This window comes from Felis catus, chromosome D2 (genome assembly GCF_018350175.1).
Source record: "Felis catus isolate Fca126 chromosome D2, F.catus_Fca126_mat1.0, whole genome shotgun sequence".
NCBI lineage: Eukaryota > Metazoa > Chordata > Mammalia > Carnivora > Felidae > Felis > Felis catus.
Genome location: NC_058378.1, coordinates 68,443,921 through 68,449,920, shown reverse-complemented (window position 1 = coordinate 68,449,920; position 6,000 = coordinate 68,443,921). Strand labels below are relative to the sequence as shown.

Genomic DNA, 6,000 nt, shown 5'->3' with positions numbered 1-6,000 from the left:
ACCCAAAGTCTGGGGGCTGATTCAACCTAATTAGCTGTAAGAGCTCCTCAAGTCAACTCGTGGTTGATATGGTTCAAACTTTTGATTCCAAAGGGAGAAGGCTTTCTAAGCCCCAAACAGTAACCATCTAATTCACTCATAAACTCCAGGCCCCCTAGAAATCACCCTTCCATGAAATAGCAGTTATTTGTAGCCACAGATAAATAGCTTAGAGGTAAGAGCATAGCTGTCCAGGCTCCTGGCTTAGATGCCAGATCAACATTATTCCACTTGGGAACTAAGACATCCATGCCCCCATGCCCACCCACCCCAAGGGTTGTCATCTCACAGCACATGTGACTGGTCCCTAAGGAAGTAGGGAGAAAAAGAAGATTCATTTTAAACTCATTCCCACCAGCCAATGTGCTGTGCTGGTGGTAACTCATCTTCATTTGCAACGTCATAATGAAAAAAATTAAGCAGGTATACAGATTTGACCCAGTCCCTGACTTGCTCAAAAGCTGCCAACAATCCAGAAGATAAGTTCCCAGTTCCTTCACTTGTAGGACCTACCTTTTCTCATCTGGCCCCTGCCTTCCTTTCCAGGCTAATTCTTGCCAGCTCCTATCCCCTCACATTCTGCACACCAGTCCCACCTCCAGTCAAACCTCTTGCCACCTCCCAATATGGGACACTGCTTTCTCCCACATGCCTTTGTTGTTCCTCTCTGCCTGCCTTTCTTCACTTTGCCTACCTGTTAAATTCCCTCTTGGTTCAGGCTAACCTCATAAGTAAAGCCATCCCATAGTTACCCCAAAAGAGTTGACCACTCCCCTCCTTGCTCCATGTGGTCCTGTCCTACCCCTCTGTAATGGCTCCTACTACTCTCTAGGACATTTACATTAGAAAGAGAGCAGGTGCCCCCAAGATACATGGGTGCCTATCATGTACCTAACATAGCAATAGGCACCTTGTGTAAACTCCTTCTGTCATTTGCCTAATGTTCTTCCCATTCAATGATAAGAAAGTTGAAGGCAGGAATCACTTCTTCTTTTATCACAGCATCCCTAATGCCCGACACTTCAGAAGTGCCCAAGGATGTTTATAAATTTAAATTCAACTCACACAATAGTTGACAACTGAATGACCAATGACTACTATAAAAGTGTCCAATGGTTAAGGTTTCATGTAGTAAGACCAGCAACAGAGAGGTTTCTATGGCTTAATTATTAGGCTGAGCCCAGGAGGCCCACTTTCAAGCTCAGCTTTCAGGGATGGAAATAATAGAATAAAGAAGGTTAAAAAAAAGGGGGGGGGCTCTCACTTTAGTGAAGTAAACAAACACCAACTGCAAAAAGAAGGCAAGAGATAAGAGAGGCATATAAAGATTATAGCGATATCCTGGAGAATTCTAGCCAAGCAAGCTTGTCACCATGCTCCCCTAGCTGGATTGGCAAAAGCATAATTTATGTGCCCAGGCTTCATCATCTTGAATTTTTTTAAGGTGATAAGTTGTTTTAATCAACCTGGCTTATTCTTTTTGCTTCATGTCTGATACAGTCGTAAGCTAGAAGGCAGTTTCATGCAATTCCTCCTTCTATTTGGTTGATATATTATGCTCTCTTCCAAGTTTTTCTCTTGAGAGCATCCTTTCTTTATTACTTTTCTTCCCAGTTCCTATAATGAAAGTTTTGCAAAGCATGACTACTGTTTTTTATTCCTGATTGAAAAGGGAGATGGTACAAATAGAAAGAATATGAGTACATCTGGATTGATTTCTGACCACAACATTGTGTTTTTAATGGATGAACATCATTCCAAGTATAGAAGCTGGGGGTCCTTGCAATTAGGGCACAAACCTCTCAGTTGTCAGAAGGTCCTAAAAAGAAACAAAATGAAACCAGGAGGCAACTTGCCTTTCCTTATGTAGGTGATCTGTCTTCTCCTGCTGCTTTGTAGATTACTGCCTTTTGGTTTTTATGGAGACTGCATCCACATCCTTGTTTGGCATTATGCTAGCCACACTGTCAGCACCCAGGAAAGTGTTATCTTGATTAATGGTAATAATAATTATGCAAGGTGAAAAACGTTGCCATCAATTTCCCACGTTTTATTTACCAGTTCCTTTGTGCCTTCCCTGAAATAATTGAAAGGAAAAAAGCCTTCATTTGCACACACATACCCCCATGCCTCAACCATTCTATCTTCATTATATGCCAGAAGAAATTCCCAGGAAGGCAAGGTGACCAGAGAAAAGGCCTGTAATCCTGAAACTCTATGCAAAACATTTCTCTAATTCAGCTGCATGTCCTGCAGCAAATCACCCGCATTTCTAAGGTGGCTCTGCTCTCTTGCCTGCAAAGACTTGGGCCCCCCCACTGTGGTTTTCGACCTTATCAGATGGTACTGCCCTGGGACCAACTGCACTGAAATGATGCTGTTCCTCATGGTCTTCCAAGTGGTTTCTTGTATTTGTCTTCCCTCCTGCAGGGAAAGAGTTTGAAATAATGCTAATCAGCTATCTGCTACCTGAATGACTGAAACAAACCGAATTGATCATCTGGTTTATCTTCTACTCACTCCTAAAGGCTCAGCCCAACAGTTATCCCTTCCTTGAAGCCTTTCTCATAGGACCACTGTGCCTACACACATACACACACACACATACACACACACACACACACACACACACACACACGCGTGCGCATGCGCACACGTGCCTTCTGTGCCTCCATAGCCCAATGTTTGTACCTCAATTTAACACTTGCTTCCTGTCTCTTTCCCACTTGAGGGCAGAGACCATGTCTCATTCCTCTTTGGGTACTCCATAGCAATTTCACACAGGGAGGACACATAGCAACCCTCGGGGGGGGGGGGGAGGGTTGGCTACAACGTTCAAATAGAGATCAACTGTAGAAGCCAAAAACATCATACACAGGGAGTGTCCAACTAGGCGAGGAGATGGTACCTCCCATCGCAGGGAAGTTTGCCTCAGCCAAGCTCTGGAACAGAAACCAGAAACCACAGTGTAAAACCAGATAGGACCAGAAGACAGAAGCAGGTGAACTGGTATTTTCTGTGGTTCCTTAATTTTCTGGCTCTTAAAAGCACACTGCTCATGGCTAATAACAGACCTAAAGGTGGAATAATGGTTCATGACTGTCCTCAAGAGAGGATGGGAAGGTATCACATCAGGACAGAGACAAGAAGGCCAGAACAGAGGTGAGGCCACCAGAATCAAGAATATTGCTCAAAGTGGGGCGCCTGGGTGGCGCAGTCAGTTAAGCGTCCGACTTCAGCCAGGTCACGATCTCGCGGTCCGTGAGTTCGAGCCCCGCATCAGGCTCTGGGCTGATGGCTCAGAGCCTGGAGCCTGTTTCCGATTCTGTGTCTCCCTCCCTCTCTGCCCCTCCCCCATTCATGCTCTGTCTCTCTCTGTCCCAAAAATAAATAAACCTTGAAAAAAAAAAAAAAAAAGAATATTGCTCAAAGTAGGGGTGCCTGGGTGGCTCAGTCAGTTAAGCGTCCGACTTCAGCTCAGGTCATGATCTCACAGTCCGTGAGTTCGAGCCCCGCATTGGGCCCTGTGCTGACAGCTCAGAGCCTGGAGCTGGCTTTGGATTCTGTGTCTCCCCCTCTCTCTGTCCCTCCCGTACTCATGCTCTGTCTCTCTCTGTGTGTCAAAAATAAACATTAAAAAATTTTAAAAAAAAGAATATTTTTCAAAGTAAAGAAAGATCTATGAACACTATGGAAATCCTAGTAAACCTGTCCAGGTCTGTAGCAATGGTTACTTAATAAAGAGCTCTCACAGGTGTACACGACTCATAAGTTCTAGTAATAACGAATATAATTATTACTTGATCAATTAGAACTTCTTTAGTTGTAAGGAATGAAAAACCCCTAAGTAAAGCTCAAACTACTCTAAGTTTAAAAAAGAATTTATTGCTCATGAAAAGGCCTTTAGACCTAAAACTTCAGGTAGAGCTACATCCAGGTGCTCAAATCAAACCACCAGAAATCTGTCTCTCTCCAGTTGCTTCTCTGTATTAGTTTTCTCTAAGTGGAAGCAAGGATAGACATCAAGAGTCGAAGGCTTACAGGCCCAAGGGAAAGACAGAGTGCTTCTTTCCATTAGCTTCAGCAAAAATTCTGCAATTGAGGCTCATTGACTGGCTTAGATCACATGTCAACCCCTGAGCCAAACACTACAGTGACATGGAAGAAATGTCTTCATTGAACAAGTCTCGATTATACATCAGAAGAAGGAAGAATGGATGCAACCAGGTCAGAACAAGGAAGGTGAGATGAACAGGCAAAGCTATCCATCTCCCTCATCAGTATTTAGCATTTATTAGGCACCTCCGGTTTCCTGGTCATAGCCAAGAAATAGCGGTCTGTGTTGTGTTGGCTTTTTCTAAGCCCTCAGCAAAGAGGATCATAAAGAATACCACCCCCTCTTCCAAAGTTTCTGTAAAAATGGAGAGTAATTTATTCCAAGAGAAATGTGACTTAGATTTCCCAATCATTATGTTTGAGACATTTTAGGAACCAAGATCAAAAGATTAGCAAAAAAAAACTGGGGGGCTGGGGAAGAGGTAAAAAGATCTCTACTTACAAATTATATAATCATAAAGCCCAAAAGAATCATGGGTGAAACTACTACAAATAATAAAAGCATTTCGTAAAATGGCCAACTAGAAAATTCGCATGGCATTCCAGCTATTAAGCTATTGTCCTTCAGCTCCAGCCACATCTGTCTATACCCATTGTGATGCAGAAATGGGACTCTGCAAACCCAATTTCAGTTTTGTCCACTGAATGAATAATGTATTCATTGCGACTAGAACTTATGGACCACATAAACCTGTGACATCTCTTTAGTAAGTGTCCGTACTACAGACCTGGACAGATCTTTCTCCCTGTGTGGTTTTAGCAGCACAGGACCCTGGAGGGTGACTGCAAGGCTGAAGGGAAAGAAGGGACTTGTTTCTTCCTGTTGACTTTCTGCAACTTCCGGCTCCTGTGACTCTCTCCAGGCAGTCGCGCCTCACTCCAGTAGTAGCAGTGGGATCTAGTTTTCAGTTTCTCTAAGAATTGCAGAATCAGCTCCATTCAGCCAATGTCCTCCCCTTAGAGGTCTGCCTCCCATGGGCTCTTCCTTCCAGCTTGGATAGGCCAGCACCAGGTGGGCAGCCCCTTCCTGAAAGTCTGAGGGTTGGCTCTGCAGGGCACCTCTCAGACTTTTAGATTTAATAACTCCATCCTCTATCCTAGGGCTAGTGGTTTGTGCCTATAGTTTCTTCCCCTGTGATACCTTGATGCTCTCTTTTCCCCTTTTCAGTTACCCACTTAACACCTTTATACCAGTTAACAATTATTTGTACTAAATAATCTCTGTTAAAATAATTGGTACTATTTCTGTCTCCTGACTGGACCCTGACTGATACCAATGCAGAAAGCAACAGACTTCACATATACAAAATAACCAATTAGAAGAGAGGAAGAGAAGAGAAAGCCCCCTTCACAAAAGCAAAAGGAGGAAAAAGCAAGATAAGCATTTAACTAACAAGAAGTGTGAATAACCTCTACAAGGAAACCCATTAAATTCTCCTGAAAACACAAAAATAGTTTGAACCAATAGGAAGACACCTGATCTTACATAGGAAAACTCAATAACATAGGGATGCTTATTGTGATACAATCAGGCTTTTTTTTTTTTTCTGGAGCTAAACAAGTTGATAATAAAATTCATATAGAAGAATAAAAACACAAGAGTACCCAAGAAGGTTCTAAAAAACAAAGAATAATGGGAGGTGGGGCTAGACCTATGAGTATTAAAATATGTATTCAAATAAAATAGTGTGCTGTGAACTCGCTTTGATAGGGAGGCCAACTGACTAATGATCCAGAATAAAAAAAAACCAAAATAGACCCAAGCATACATCATAAAGACAGTATCTCAAATAAATTAGAAAAGATAGGGGCACCTGGGTGGCTCAATCAGTTAAGCCTCTGACT

General features: G+C 42.9%; 1 long non-coding RNA gene across 1 annotated transcript in view; it reads right to left on the bottom strand.

The window, feature by feature from the left end:
* Positions 1-323: 323 nt before the first annotated feature.
* LOC111559104 overlaps positions 324-6,000 on the bottom strand; it is a 155,190-nt gene continuing 149,513 nt past the window's right edge. The window contains exon 6 of the long non-coding RNA XR_006587317.1: positions 324-2,463. This is a non-coding gene — a long non-coding RNA (uncharacterized LOC111559104). The remainder of the gene's footprint in view (positions 2,464-6,000) is intronic.